This window comes from Conger conger, chromosome 5 (assembly GCF_963514075.1).
Source record: "Conger conger chromosome 5, fConCon1.1, whole genome shotgun sequence".
NCBI lineage: Eukaryota > Metazoa > Chordata > Actinopteri > Anguilliformes > Congridae > Conger > Conger conger.
Window position 1 is genome coordinate 34,183,979 of NC_083764.1, and position 14,469 is coordinate 34,198,447.

Below are 14,469 nucleotides of genomic sequence, written 5' to 3' on the forward strand. Positions count from 1 at the left end.
ATCCATATAATTTAGGTAGAAAGCTAAGGTAGGTAGAAGAAACAATTGACAAAAAAATGTCATGTAGGATGCTGCCTAACATAGACTCACTGTTCTCCCAGCAGAACACAGGTAATGGCCACTGGCGAGTAGATGGGATCATTTACTTATTTCTTTAAAGCTAAAATATCATTATTGAATACACGCCACCTCTTATGGCTTGGAGTGTATCCACTTTTAGAAAGACCGCAACTGATAGTCAATACACATCCATGTGCTGGCACTAGCAGGGCAACATCCAAATTATTACACATCCGAGAAAAAAAATCTAAAAGTAAGGAAAAAATTATCTCTGGAGGATAACAAGGGCATTTTCTTTGTGACAGGATGCCCAAATAAAGAGCTCAACAGCATAATGTATGGCTTGCTGTCGGCTTGAATGGTATCTGATCTCCTGCAACTATTATTTATTGCGGTAGCTGGCTGAATGATATGGGTAACGTAAACTCACTGCATTCCCAACACCAAGTTAGCTCACTATGTTCCAAACAGTCCAAATTTCATGACGAATAAATAAAAATGAACTTCCATATCAGCTTTGGTTTTTCTTTTGTGTGTATAAAGTGTAAAATATAGTCTTCTGAACACAAGGACATTTGGCATTATTTGTCAATATTGGTCCAATTCACATCAATCAAAGTGTTTTAGTGTTTGTGATAGTCAATAAACAACAATAAGAATAACCACATTCCTTAGGAGAAAAACTACCATTGTATGGACGTTAACTTCTGGTGGAAGTGGTGGCTTCCCTGTGTTTTGTTCAGAACACAGTGAGTTTATGTTAGCCCAATCTGGAAGGAATGTTTTGACAGAGGTCGCTAGAGTGGGTGGGGCTTATGAACAGTCAATTAACATATATGTCATTTTCATTGCCACTTAATTTTCAAAGCTACAGCTGATCCACCAGCAAAGAAGAATGTGGAGGACCATTGTGAGGTGTAATGGATTTATAGCGGATTGATTTGAAGTATTTGAAAATTCCAAATCTGCATCTCATTTTTGACCAAAATCAAATCAAAGTATTCTGTAAAACAGAACTGCGCGATGTTACCCCCTTTACCAAGTAGGGTCAGCAGAAATATGAAGAACAGAGCAGAGCAAGTCAAAACATGAATGGCAAAGTGAATCGTTACTTCAGTGAGAGGGTAAAATAATACACGGCAAAACATTTTTTTATGGATCTCCACAATGCACGTGAGCCATTGACCCTCAAAAACCCTTCATTGTCTGCCTATTACATTTATAATTGATTAAAATATCCTGTTGTTAACTTATAAAGCTTTAAAAGGCTTGGCTCCTGAATATCTCAGTGAGCTACTCATTCCTTACTCTCCTTCAAGATTACTTAGTTTTCAAGATTCCAGCTATTTTCAAATTCCAAGTATATCTAAAATGACAATGGGAGGAAGAGCCTTCTCTTATAGAGCTCCTATTTTATGGAATAATCTCCCCAGGCATATTCAGGCTTCAGACACATACTCTATCTTTAAATGCAGGCTCAAAACTCATCTCTTTAGTGAATCCTACAGCTAAAAGGTGCATAGTTCTGGCGAGGGTTGGTAGATACAATAGTGCATATTTAAAAATCCACACATGACCGGTGGCACTGAGCATGCATCAATAGTGCCAGTGACATTAGCCACAACCTTAGCCACCAGGAAGTTTTATTTGCATGGTTGGCAGGTCAGGCTACGAGTTCTGTGCACATTTTACTTTGCCCTGATATTTTGTAGTGCCTAACATCCTAACATTAGTCTTTTTCATCCTGGGTCATCTGCCCATCAAAAGCTGAGTTTTTTCTGTGAACACATCACTGGGTTGACATGCTGGGTTATAATTCTGGGTTGTTTGAGTTTGTTTGCTAACTTAATAGATTTTCCCCAAAATTCAATTTACTCTGTGGCTGGGTTGTTAGGAACCCAGCTGCTGGGTCATTCTTCCTGCCTCTGCCGTTCCGGTGCCTTGAGCTGGGCAGCTTCACCAAGAGGTTACAACAGAACAACCAGAGATGGACTAAGTGGCTTTTTAACCTTTTTTTTTTTACAGTAAATTAATATAATTTGTATAATTTTAGACTTTACCTAATAATGTTAATACTGTAGCATCCGGGGGCTGTAGGGAGGGCGGTTGAGAGACAACTTGCTCCTCGTGAGGGATTTAATAATACACTCCGGGAAGCGCAGGTCTAAGGTCTTAAGCCTTTTCAGTTTAGACCAAGAGAAGGCTTTTGACAGGGTGAGAGGTTTAACTTCCCTGGCCCCCTCCTATGTTGGGTCCAAATCTGTTTGACAGACATTACAGGCAGAGTGGTTGTCAACCAGCAACTCTCTGCCCCGTTTGCCATCAGATCCGGCGTCATGCACGGGTGCCCCCTCGTATCCCTCCTGTACATCATCTACCTTAAGCCATTCCTACAGGCCATCAGCACCAACCCTACCCACTGCCCAGGGCCCGGGGAGGGAGTTTCGGTGTGATGGCATACATGGACGCCACAAAGCCACAGTCTTTCCTTAGTGTGTGCCACCAAAGTAGTGAACGATGTCTGTGCAGCCACTGGAGCCAACCGGGCCACGAATGAACCGTTTCTGTCTCGGTTTTGGAGTGAGCCACTAACCGTTCCCTTCTCTGTATGCAGGAATAACATCAAGCTCTTGCGGGTGACTTTTCAGGCTGATGGAGAAGGCATGCTAAGCTTGAAGGGAGGCCTTGGCCACGGCGAGGTTAAACTGCGGAGCTGGAGCACACGGCTCCCTAGACAGAGAAACCCTCTATCAGGTGGCTTTTCGCTTTGTCTGGGGGAGCACCATGGAAAAACTCAAGTGCTCTGTTATGCTGAAGGAGGAAAAGAACAGGGGCCAGGGGGTCCATTGTTAACATCATTCTGGCACAGGGTTTGGCCACACTGGCCCAGAATGTGCAGAAGGTTGAGAAGGCCTCTGGTACCTTCGCTATCTATTTCCTGAGATCGCTGAGCCTGTGTGTGCTAGACCTGAAAGCACACACAGCTTGGACCCCCCATACGCATACAGAGCACTGAAGGACTTTACATTCAGGACATTTGTCATTTCACACATTTAACAAACAGAAAGATATAGCATGGATGTCCAGTCACGAGGTCCTTTATGTATAGGCGACATCTGGCCCTTACTGAGCACTGCCCCCACGGATGCACTGACACAGAACATGTAAAACATCTGCTCTGGGAGTTCTCCATGGCCAGACGGGTCAGGGGCCTTGTTGTTTCGTCTGTCTCCCCGAACAGGTTGCTGCTGAGATCCTCCCTGACTGCTGAGAGCGTCCTCTATGGGCCATCCGGGGGAATTAAAACAGCAGAGCTCCAGCGTCAGTGAAGGATCATTAACATTGTGAAGCAGGTCCTGTGGGAGACAAAAACATTTTTTGGTTTCTGGTAAATAGATTAATTGCTTTATTACTTAATCGCCTATTTTGTTTAAATGCCTAATTGAATATACTTAATTTTATTAACTTTGGTTAATTTGTTCAATTGTTTATATGCTCATATTTAGTTTATATAATTGGAATTTGCTTCTGCCTGAATTTGAAAGGAAGTTCACTTGCCCCTTTACTTTTTTTTGTTTTTACTAATGATCTTCCACTTGCTTTGGAAAAAACCTGTGTCCATGTACGCAGAGCATACAACAATACACATGTATGCACCCACAGTTAATGAAATCACTGCAACCCTTGATGCACATGTCAGGAGCCTGGTGACTGGGCTGGATTTGCCAGAGTTGGGTGGGGCTCGGTGTGCACATGGATCCACGCATGTGACGTGCCGGCTGTCGGGTTTGGGGGTGTGACGCAGCTGTTTCCTGTTTGACTAATGAAGTCAGGTTTAAAAAAATAGGTAAGGGGCAGATGCAAGTGAGACGCCGGGGTTGAATGTTGGGTTTCGTGAACAGAATTTTAACTGGTCGATTATATTTCAGTTAGTTGTGTTTGGGTTTCTATTTCTTTTTCTTTTCCTTTTCCTGTTTTGGTTTCTTTTTTTATTTAGGCTGTCTCCCGCATTGGCGGTGGTTAGCTGGCTGACAGCCCCGGGAAATTGTGGACGATACACGGGCGATACTGTTCGCAAGTGGGACCAGCGCTGGGCGATTCCGGTGGAGCGGCGCGGTGTGGAGCCGGACTGGTGCCGTAGCAAAGACCGCGCGACTTGGTGGAGGAAAGACGCAGTGGGACTACACTCACCCTGACGAGGGCGGAGGAAACTGTGAGTCTTCCACGCGGTGGAAAAGCAACGGGCAGTCCAGGACCGGAGCCAGCACAAGCTCACTCCCCATTGGAAGAACAGCGAGGACGCTGAGGGCGGACAGTGCGGCAGTTCCAGCGTGTACTGGACAGCAGAGTGGTTCGGGGCACAGTCCAGCGGCCCAGAGACTTTAATGCACAGCGGGAGACAGCCGATTGTTTAGGGGTTGGGTTTTCTTTTTTTGTGTTTTTTTGTTTTGGGATGTAGAGGCCCAGCACAGCGGTGGGGGCCAACTACATCCCTTCTTTAAAGATTATTTGTTGTGTTGTTGGTGTGTGTGGAAGTGAAAGGTGTGAGTGCGTGTGTGAGACCCCGCCTGTGTTGGTTGACTTCCCCTTTGAGTGGGGTTTCTTCCCCCCCCCTCCTGGGCGTGGGCTGGGTGGCAGGGGGGCCCTGGGTGGGGGACACTGGAGTGCTGTTTGGTCACTGGGGAGTTTAGCCGTGATTGCCTTTGTGTGTTGTGTGACGGGTTACGCTCTACCTGTGCCGGGCTCTGGGTGCGGGAGGGGGGGGAAGTGTTGGTGTAGGAGTAGTGGGGAAGTCGAAGGGGGGTGGGGTTGGTGCGAGTTGTGGCGTGCTCTGTGTTTTTTGAATAAAATAAAGCTTTTTGCCCTTTACCTGCTTCGTCCTGAGCTCCTTGTGGTGGGTGGGTTCTGCATAAGAACAATAGGAACCTGTGGAGGGGGCGGGAGTCAGCTGGTGCTTTTCCCGCTCCCGACACACACTAAGGTCAAATGTAAACAACATGCATGTCAATCTTTTCTGGTTGAAAGTTGAGGCTGACGGCATCACTCTTTGTTGTTGTTAGAAAAATGTATGCATTGAAAATTCATAATTGCTTGTATAGTCAACTCACATTCAGCTCAAACATACATACCTTCCCCACCAGATATGCTACCAGAGTTCTCTACACAGTTTCTAAATCTAGAACACAATGAAAGCAACACACAGTATTATATTGAGCCATGGTTGCATGGAACTCACTTCCATCTCAGATTGCTATAGCACACAATAAAGCAAGCTTTAAAAAAACAAGTGAAGCAACACCTAATGGCTTTATGCCTGTAATTACATTTAGGATATTTTTTATATTAATATGTTGTAATATGTCACTTTGTATACTGGGTGTTTATGAATTTAGGGTATATTAATATATATATGATCTCCTGGGATTTTCAGGCATACTAGTCTCTAGAGTTTGCAAAGAATGGTGCAAAAAACACTGTGAACACACAACACATCTTAACTCTAAGTGGATAGGCTACAGCAGTAGTAGTCTAAAACATAAATCTAATAAATACCTAATAAAGTGCTAAAGTAACTTAAGTGCACCAACAGGACAACTACTTATAATGCAAGAACATAAAATCCATTCATTTCAGACACACTTGCGACCTGGCTGAAGTTTGCCATCCTCTGTACAATGACATGAACTAGCATTTTGGCTACTGTCCAACTGTTCAAAGCAGCAAAATAGGCAATGTAGGCCTCCTTTTCCCATGATATAAATTCAAACCCTATCCTCTCATAATTCCCTTGGAGTGCCCTCAGTATTATAATTTTGTTCTCCAGCAGGGTACATTTGCTCCTTTTCAGCCTCAATCCTGCATCCTCCAGCCTTTTTAAAACCTCACACAGGGTTGCCAGGTGTTCTTCCTGAGTTCCTGTATTCCTCGACCAGTATATTATCCAGATACACCGCAACACGTGTTATGCCTTGTAGCGCACTCTCCATGATATGGTGGAAAATGGCTAGGCTTGAAGATACCCCAAACGGTAATTGATTGTATGTGAACATCCCTTTAAGTGTGTTTATGGTGAGATATTTATTGGATTTTTAATCCATCATCACCTGCTCCTAAGCATGACTAGGAACTGTTGCCCACTGTTCTCTACTCGCGGAATGGGATATTGCTCCATGAGGAGACTTAACTATGAGTTTATAGTTACTACAAAGCCTTAGGGTGTCATTGGGTTTGAGGATAGGAACAACTGGCACAGCCCACTGGGAGTGTTTTACAGGAGTTATTATTCCCTTCTTTAGCAACCAGTCTATTTCAGCTTCGACTTTGGGTCGCATCGCAAATGGCACAGACCTGGGTCTGCAAAACCTTGGAGCGGCATTTGGATTTATATGAATAGAAGCCTGAAGTCCAGTCTAATTCCTCCTTAAATACCCCTTCGTGGTTTGACAGCAACTGTTCCAATGTTATTGTCTCTGGCCAGGCGTGTTTCTCTTCCCAGTAAGCTTGAACCTGACCCTTCCACCACTAATAATCATAAAGTTTTCTTTGCTGGGCATGCTCTATGTGGACATCAGTTACTCCCATTACATTAATTTTCTCACCAGCGTATGTCTTCAACCAAATGGAAGTCTCTTTCAGTAATGGGTGTCCATATCTCATTGAAATTTGTCTGATTCATTTTTTTCAAATCACGCTGAAACTGATGTCTATTTCAAAGAGCACACTTCCATGTTTACTTTGAATGGTTTCATTTTGTTCACTTTGCCCTGCATGCAGTACATTGCGAGAAATGAGGCCATTTAGAACTCCCCTCCTTTTATTTTCTCCCATTGGGATTTTCTTATTGCGGCACACGTGTGCTGTGTGCCCAATTTTCCCACATGCCTGACATCTCTTGATGAAATTTGCTTTCAAATAGCGTGTGCTTGCTTTTGCATCGATAGCAAACTTTATCTGCAAACCCTGCATCACGACGGTCTCTCCTCTGAAACCCCGCTGCATTTGTGCTATGCTTCACACTTCACACATGCTTGCTATCAGATTTGAACGTTAGCTCAGTCTTTGCCAATAAAAGCCTTTGTGTGTGGTCGTTGTTAATGCCACACACAGCATTTGTGATAGAGTATCCCTGGAATTGCAGTCGGATGCTAATTTTCGGAGCTCTGCAACGTACTCAGCCACACTCTCTGTCGGCTTCTTTGCACATGAATCAAATTTGAACCACTGGACTATTTCGCTGGGCTTGGTGTTGTAATGGTTTTTCAACAAAGCTACTAACTGGTCAAATGTTTTCTCCCCTGTCTTGTTGTAAGTTTTGCATGACACTGTATGTCTGCGCTCCAACTGAGCACTGATTATTATTGACTTTTTCTTGCTTGTCTTGCCTATTTCGTTAGAGAAATGCTCCACTCCTCCCACGTCTGTACATTCCCGTCAAATGCTGAAAGCGAGCTGACCCCGCCATGACTTTCATGTATTAACTTTTCTTTTTAACAGTCTTTTGCTTTGTTCACTCTCCCCCACAACAGGTTAATGTGCTGCCAAAACCATGGGAACTGCAGCCACCTTTTCATCCATGTCTTGCATGTTCAGCTTTTTCATTAAAGGTTGAACTTCACCACACCAAAATTTCAGTTCAGACCTCGTTGCCGATATGTAGTAATGTATAGTTCTACATAACACTACGACAAGGGTTAACAATTAATGGTGCTTTATTGTGTGTCAACAACACTATCAAGGGCAGCGTGCCATCAGGAAGGCATTTCAACTCCGACTTTGCCACCTGAGTTCACCTAGGATCGAGATATCAGACCTCTAAGCGGACACTCCTATGGCCACAGCACCCTCTAGGGATTTACTCCGGTAAGTGTATTTGCCGTAGGTATAGCTATCACAAGATTCTACACAAATACAGGTATACGAGCAAGGTATTGATCAGAAGTTAAAACAGTCACAGTGAGACGGGTGCGTGGGGGTAGGACCCAAAATGCACGACTCAGAAACAATAGTAATATAAAGACCCCTCAGGGCTTTATTCGGGACGAATCCCAGGAGCGTAGTCAAAACAAGCAAAGTCCATACACGTAGATCCAGCCAAACAAATAGTAAACGAACAAAAAGCACGGTGCCGAGGGAAGAGGCAAACTCGTAGTCGGTAGACGTGCAGGGAGGTCCGGTAGCAGGAGAGCTGTCAGTGGGGCAGATGAACAGGCGGACGGCAGGCAGAGGCGTAGTCGTGGGCGAAGCGGGAGTCGAAACCATGAAACAATCAACGAAGCAAAAGTACAAAACGGTAGGCGAGGACGTGGTCAAAAACAAACAGTGGACAACAAAACAGAAATCAATAAACAATGGTCGGTAACAGGCTTGAATCGTAACGTGTAATCAAAACAGTAAATAATGCTCAAGAGTTGCGTAGTAAACTAGAGGCAGACAATTTCGCAGTGAACAGTAGCGCGACTGGGATATAAATGCAGATGTAGACAGGTGTAGACAATTAGTTAGAGCGTAGCAAGGAAATGGAAAACAGGAGCGATGGCTGACAAGTTCAACAAGGTGATTAGTAATCGTTAGTAATAAACCTATCCAGCCCTAGCATTAGTAAATTAGTAAATGACATGCACAGGAAACGTAAGGTAACATGAACACATGATTAGTTTGTTAGTTTCTACCCAATCCTGATCTAGCGTTAGTAGTTTTAGTAAATAGACAAATGGAAACAATTAGGGAGTGAATGACAGAAAGAGAGAGAGAGAAAAGGCGGAACGCAAGGTTTGCGGAAAGACATGTAAAAGTGTATGCATAAACAACGACCAGTTAACGTAACAATAAACATAAATCAAAACATAACACAAAGCGAAACTAAGACGATAACCACTCAACATAACAAGGTAATATAATCGTACGAAACATAACTAGACATGACAAGAAAATAAATCGTAACGAAACATAACTAAACAACATGACGAACCTAGACTAACATAATACATGATAAGACACTACGTGACTAAGACAACATGAATAAACATAAAACATGGCAAGACAGACCTGAAACGTGACAGGACCCCCCCCTTAACGACCGACTCCTGGCGGTCCTTGGAATTTATCAGGGTGGTCACGATGGAAGTCTCTGATGAGCGATTTGTCCAGAATGAGACTGGGAGCGACCCAGGAACGCTCCTCAGGGCCATAGCCCTCCCAGTCAACCAAGTATTGAACCCCACGGCCCCTCTTACGAATGTTCAAGAGTTTTTTAACAGTGAATGCAGGGTGGTTGTCAATAATGCGGGGGGGAGGTGGTGGGGGATCCGGGGGACATATGGGGTGAGAGGATACAGGCTTAATACAAGAGACATGGAATGTGGGGTGGATCTTAAGGGAAGCAGGGAGTGACAATTTTACAGAGGAAGGATTGATGATTCTGTGGATCTTAAAGGGACCAATAAAGCGGGGTTGCAGTTTGTGGGAAGTGGCTTGGAGGGGAATGTCCTTAGTGGACAGCCAGACGGAGTCACCTGGTTTGTAGGCCGGAGCTGGAGTGCGGTGGCGATCAGCAAAACGCAGATTACGGTCTGCTGTGCTTAGCAGCGCGGCCTTGGCATCCCTCCAAACTTTGGCGCACCGTTTCATGTGGACGGCGAGGGAGGGAACAGCGATTTCGGCTTCTTGGTCCGGGAACAGTGGAGGTTGGTAGCCCAGGGAGACCTCAAATGGAGATTTCCCGGTGGCGGCGCAGGGTAAGGTGTTGTGTGCGTATTCCACCCAGGTAAGCATCTTGCTCCAGCCGGCTGGATTCTTGGCCGATACGCAGCGTAGAGCGGCCCCCAGGTCCTGATTGGCCCTCTCTGATTTGGCCATTGGACTGGGGGTGGTAGCCCAAAGAGAGGCTAGCTGTGGCCCCGAGGGCCACGCAGAACGCCTTCCAGACTTGAGAGATGAATTGAGGACCGCGGTCTGAAACAATGTCCGAGGGAAGTCCGTGGATGCGGAAAACCTCCCTCACCAGAACATCCGCGGTCTCTTGGGCGGTGGGCAATCCAGCCAGGGGGATGAAGTGTGCCGCTTTGCTGAATTGGTCCACCACCGTCAGGATGGTGGTGTTACCCTCGGAAAGGGGAAGTCCGGTCACGAAGTCCACTCCGATGTGGCTCCAGGGTCGGCTGGGCACCGGCAATGGTTGAAGCAGTCCAGCAGGGGCCTGGTGAGATGCCTTGCTTCTGGCGCATGTGGTGCAAGCCTTGATGAATCGTCTGGTGTCGGGGATCATGGCACTCCACCAGAATCTCCACTTCAGCACCGCCAAGGTGCGGGTAAAGCCGGGATGGCAGGAAAGGAGGGATGAATGGGCCCATTGCAGCACCTGTGTCCGAGCGGCTGAGGGAACGTATAGGCGTAATCCGGGGTTGGACCTGGGATCGGGATCTTCCCGTAGAGCCCTCTGGATCACCGCCTCGATCTTCCACGTGACAGATCCGATAGTGCAGGAGGCAGGAAGGATGTTCTCGGGAACCTCACGCTCAGAACAGGTGTTGAATTGACGGGACAGGGCGTCGGGCTTAACATTCTTCGAACCTGGGCGGTAGGTCAGAGAAAAGTTGAACCTCCCGAAGAACAGCGCCCATCTAGCCTGTCGAGAGTTCAGCCTCTTGGCTGTCTGGAGGTATGCCAGGTTCTTGTGGTCGGTCCAAACGATGAACGGCTTCTCGGCCCCCTCCAGCCAATGTCTCCACTCCTCCAGCGCCAGCTTGACTGCCAGCAGCTCTCGGTTTGCAACGTCATAGTTCCTCTCTGCAGGGGACAGCTTCTTGGAGAAGAAGGCGCAGAGGTGTAGTCGGTTGTCAGCGGCCGCCACCTGAGAGAGCACTGCTCCCACCCCTGTGTCGGAAGCATCCGTCTCGACCACAAACTGGCGGGTAGGGTCGGGGTGTACCAGGATGGGAGCGGAAGAGAACAGTCTCTTGACCTTGGTGAAGGCCGTCTCAGCTTCGGGGCTCCACCGGAATGGCACCGCAGGGGACGTGAGCTTGGTTAGAGGGGCGACCACTATAGGATCTGATGAACCTTCGGTAGAAGTTGGCGAATCCCAAGAAGCGTTGGAGCTGCTTACGTGAGGTGGGTGTGGGCCAGTCGGTAACTGCCAGAATCTTCTTGGGATCCGCCCTGATCCGTCCCCTCTCAAGGATAAACCCCAGGAACTCAACTGTGTCGGAGTGGAAGACGCACTTCTCCGCCTTGACGAATAATCTGTTCTCAAGGAGTCTCTGTAGAACTTGCCTGACGTGGTACTCATGATCCTTGGCATTGGTGGAGTAGATCAAGATGTCATCCAGGTAGACGAACACATGGCGACCCAACAAGTCCCGAAGAACATCATTCACCAGGGCCTGGAGCACAGCAGGAGCATTGGTGAGGCCGAATAGCATGACCAGGTATTCGAAGTGTCCGAGAGAGGTGTTGAAGGCGGTCTTCCATTCATCACCCTCACGGATACGGACCAGGTGGTAAGCGTTGCGGAGATCCAACTTGGTGAAGATGGTGGCCTCGTGAAGTGGGTGGAACGCGGAGTCCATCAGGGGCAGAGGATACTTGTTCCTCACCGTGATGTTGTTCAGCTCCCTGTAGTCGATGCACGGGCGTAGGGAGCCATCTTTCTTCTGAACGAAGAAGAATCCCGCACCGACAGGAGAGGAAGAAGGGCGAATTAGTCCGTTAGCCAGGCAGTCACGGATGTATTTCTCCATCGCCTCCCTCTCTGGTCTGGAGACGTTGTATAGGCGACTTGAGGGAAGTGACGAACCGGGAAGGAGCTCGATGGCGCAGTCGTAGGGTCAAAGAGGCGGCAAAGACTGAGCTTGTGTCTTGGAGAACACTGTGCCCAGGTCATGGTAAGGAGAGGGGACCCTCTCCAGGGAGGGTTTGGGAGTCTGTGGTAGAGCTGGCACTCCCTCTGCTGGTGGTGGGGCGGAACGCAAGCAGGACAGATGGCACTTAGGATCCCATGCTTGCACTTGGTTAGAACTCCAGTTGATCGTGGGGTTGTGTTTCTGGAGCCAGGGTAATCCCAAGATGAGTTGGTCATTAGGGGACTGGATGACGCGGAACTGGATCATCTCCCGATGGTTCCCAGAAATGATCAGTTGTAAGGGAATAGTGATGTGCGTCATGCGGCAGAAAGTTCTTCCATCCAGCGACCGCGCGTTCTCGGGGTGGGGTAGAGGGAGGGTGGGGATGTTCAGTTCAGACGCCAACACTTCGTCGATGAGATTGGCGTCCGCTCCAGAATCCACCAACGCGTTAATCCGGGTTGTTCGGTCGAGAAGAATTAACAGCATGGTGAGCGTGGGATGATGGTTGTCTCTGTCAGAACCCTCATGCCTGTCGACTGCTCTCACCTCTACTGGTCGCTTGGTCCTGAAGGAGCACCGAGCCTGGGTGTGACCCGGCCTCCCACAGTAGAAGCACGAGCCGGTGGTTCTGCGGCGTGCTCGTTCCTCGGTAGAGATCCTGGTACCGGCCCGGGACAGGTCCATGGGTTCGGGTCCCTCCGACTGCTGCTCCTTTAGTCGAGGACTTGGCCCCTGTCTGGGGTACGGGTTGCCGGGAAGGATTGGTCTCTCCGGCCGGCGTTGTCTGGCACGGTTGTCCAGGCAGATCGTGGTGCGCACAAGTTGGTCGAGCTGGGTGATGGGGTCCAGTCGCGCCAACTCGTCCTGAAGCGTCTCGCTCAGGCTGGCCAGGAAGAGATTCGCCAAAGCTGCATCGTTCCAACTAGTAGCCGCCGCGAGGGTGCGGAAGTCGATGGAGTGGTCTGCCGCGGTCTTCCGTCCCTGGCGCAGAGCAATCAGTCTCTGGGATGGCTCTTGGTCACTGGATGCGTGTTGGAACACTTTCCGAATCTCGTCGGCGAAGACTGGGTAACGAGGAGGGAAAGAATCCCCGGACCACACCGCCGTAGCACAATCCAACGCCCTCCCCTTGAGCAGTCCCATCACATAGCCTATCCGACGGTCGTCGCTGTTGTAGGTCTGGGGCTGTTGCTTGAATACAAACTCGCATTGGAGTAGAAACGCCTTGCACCTCTCAGGTTCTCCACCGAACCTCTCCGGAGGGGGTTGTTGGGGCTCCCGGAATTGCCAGGCTCCCGAGGGGTTGACCGTCGCACGGTGCCGAGGGAAGAGGCAAACTCGTAGTCGGTGGTGATTAGTACCGTGATTAGGTGATTAGTAATCATTAGTAATAAACCTATCCAGCCCTAGCATTAGTAAATTAGTAAATGACATGCACGAGAAACGTAAGGTAACATGAACACATGATTAGTTTGTTAGTTTCTACCCAATCCTGATCTAGCGCTAGTAGTTTTAGTAAATAGACAAATGGAAACAATTAGGGAGTGAATGACAGAAAGAGAGAGAGAGAAAAGGCGGAACGCAAGGTTTGCGGAAAGACATGTAAAAGTGTATGCATAAACAACGACCAGTTAACGTAACAATAAACATAAATCAAAACATAACACAAAGCGAAACTAAGACGATAACCACTCAACATAACAAGGTAATATAATCGTACGAAACATAACTAGACATGACAAGAAAATAAATCTTAACGAAACATAACTAAACAACATGACAAACCTAGACTAACATAATACATGATAAGACACTACGTGACTAAGACAACATGAATAAACATTACATTACATTATTGGCATTTGGCAGACGCTCTTATCCAGAGCGACGTACAACAAAGTGCATACCCATAACCAGGGATAAGTTCGCTGAAAGACCCTAGAGGGAAGTACAATTTCAACTGCTACCTGTACAACAAAGATAAGGACAAGGGCAATTTTTTTTTTTTTTTAACAAACAAACAAACAGATGACCAAAGTTAACTATCCAAACACTGCTTACCTAGCCAACTAAAAATACCGATACATAAAGCAAGTCACAGAGACAACAATTAAGGTTCACAGGGAGGTAGGGAGGGATGGGGAGAGGTGCTGCTTGAAGAGGTGTGTCTTCAGCTTGCGCTGGAAGGTGGGGAGAGATTCTATAGTTCTGACCTCAACGGGGAGTTCGTTCCACCACCGTGGAGCCAGAACAGACAGTAGTCATGAGCGTGAGGTGGAGGTTCTGAGAGGGGGAGGTGCCAAGCGGCCTGTGGAGGCTGAACGAAGACGTCTGGCAGGGGTGTAGGGTCTGATGATTTTTTGCAGATAAGCTGGGGAAGACCCTTTAACTGCTTGGAAGGCTAGCACCAATGTTTTGAATTTGATGCGAGCCATGACAGGCAGCCAGTGGAGGGAAGTAAGCAGGGGGGTGACGTGTGAGTATTTGGGAAGGTTGAAGACCAGACGAGCTGCTGCATTCTGGATGAGTTGGAGGGGTCTGATGGCGGACGCTGGGAGGCCAGCCA